This window comes from Priapulus caudatus, unplaced genomic scaffold, assembly GCF_000485595.1.
Source record: "Priapulus caudatus unplaced genomic scaffold, Priapulus_caudatus-5.0.1 Scaffold310, whole genome shotgun sequence".
NCBI classification, from domain to species: Eukaryota; Metazoa; Priapulida; class Priapulimorpha; order Priapulimorphida; family Priapulidae; genus Priapulus; species Priapulus caudatus.
The window spans coordinates 201,124-203,207 of NW_014577371.1; the positions used below are offsets into that span (position 1 = coordinate 201,124).

General features: G+C 51.8%; 1 protein-coding gene across 3 annotated transcripts in view; it reads left to right on the plus strand.

The window, feature by feature from the left end:
* LOC106808877 (glycine-rich cell wall structural protein 1-like) overlaps nt 1-2,084 on the plus strand; it is a 10,955-nt gene that overhangs the window by 5,617 nt on the left and 3,254 nt on the right. The gene's annotated exons all lie outside the window — the stretch shown is intronic.

The window sequence follows — 2,084 nt, forward strand, 5'->3', positions numbered from 1 at the left end:
GAGCGGCGGCCTGGGCGGTTGTTCCTCCATATCTCGTTGAAGTTCCAAAAGAAATCCGAGGCGGATTGTTGTACGTTTTGCCGAAAGTTGTCGACGAAGGCGCTGGCGTCGATGTTGGCCCGAGTTGTTGGCGGTCCCGACGGTGTTATCGCACAAAAGTCTGGAAGAAGGAGCAACGAGCAACGGATTTTATTCAAGTAATTATGCACAGCGAATATATATTCTAGACTGCATTACATATCGATGAATTAGATATGAAGATATTATGCTAATGTAAGGTCAGCTTACAAATGTACCATTGAGAAAAAGACTCGTAAGAACGCAATTCGCTAACGATAGATATTACTTGCAGCCGTGGACAAAATGAGGACTACTCTTGATCCGGAAGTCTGAGCCACCTGGTGCAAACGCCGCCGCCGGGTAGGAAGCTGCTGCCACCACGTCTGAACCACGATGCCACCAGTAGCACCTGGAAACCAACCGGATTCACAGTAGCACGGCAAAACCAGCCGGCATCGCAAGCCAGTAGTAGGAAACCACCGGGCACATCCAAACAGTAGCCGCGTAAACCACCGGCACCACCAGCACCACCAGCAGCACCAAAGCCACCAGCACCACCAGCACCACCGCCAGATGTCGACGTCCTGGTGACGGTGACTCTTTGCCCTCCACCACCGAGTCCAGCGCCACCAAGACCAGCTCCGAATCCAGCACCACCAGCAGCACCAAAGCCACCAGCACCACCAGCACCACCAGCAGCACCAAAGCCACCAGCACCACCAGCAGCACCAAAGCCACCAGCACCACCAGCAGCACCAAAGCCACCAGCACCACCAGCACCGCCAGATGTTGACGTCCTGGTGACGATGACTCTTTGCCCTCCACCCTGGGAAGCACCGAGTCCAGCGCCACCAAAACCAACTCCGAGTCCAGCGCCACCAAGACCAGCTCCGAATCTAGCGCCACCGCTGCTGCCGCCGCTGCTGCCGCCGCTGCTGCCAGAGCTCCGGTAGCTGTAGCTGGAACCACCGCTACCGCCTCCGCCTCCGCCTCCGCCTCCGTAGTTTCCGCCCTGGAGCCCCAGGATGCCTCCCTCTCCCCGGGCTTCGCTCAGAGCCTGGGCTACACAGCCCAGCAGGATTGTTGCTACCAACACCTTCATCCTGTAAGATCGTAAGACCGTACTGTTACAGCCTGTATCAGATCAAAACGTCCGACATCTACTCTTACATGTACAACGATGTGCATCGGCACCTCTCACACATAACGCTTTTCATACTGGATATAGTGGGCATATACATCTGGTACTTCAGTAAAGCATTTGTAGTCGCTTTACAAAATATTTGAGCAATTCTATCTGCTTCTATCGACACGAAACATTAATGCGTGAGATACTAGAGCGGGATCTGTCAAACTACTAACTCAAATCCAATCAGTCATTCTCGTTACGTTACGTTCTACCTGTTATTGTTGATTTCTCCTAGATCTTAAATAGCAAGCACATAGTGAGCCGCGTATTACGATAAATAGAAACAAACAAAACAACGATGTCTTACCTTGATTATTTTATAGAGCTCCTGGCCGACGAACCTTTGACTACGGGTGTGAAGCAGTTGTGCACTGAATCGGCGCTCGCTCTTCGCTTTTATCCTACTCCGCGCAGTCAGTGGCCTGATTCCTGAGAGCATCTCTTGAGAAATCTAGGATCCAAGGACGCGTGCATAAATTACCTATAAAACAGAGTATTTAGATTTAATATGCGAACTCCCGGATTTGAAGCGAGAGAGATTGTAATCACACACGCGTATATCGTTGTACAGATTAACTTGTCATGCGCGTCTATTCGGTTTATCCCTGCGAGCACCTCTACTTTGTTGTAGAGAGAGAGAGAGAGAGAGAGAGAGGGGGAGCGAGGGAGGGAGATAGGGGAGAGAGAAAGAGATAGAGAGAGAGAGGGGGGGAGCGAGGGAGGGAGATAGAGGGAGAGAGAGGGGGAGCAAGGGAGGTAGAGAGAAAGAGATAGAGAGAAAGAGAGGGGGAGCGAGGGAGGGAGATAGGGGAGAAAGAAAGAGATAGAGAGAGAG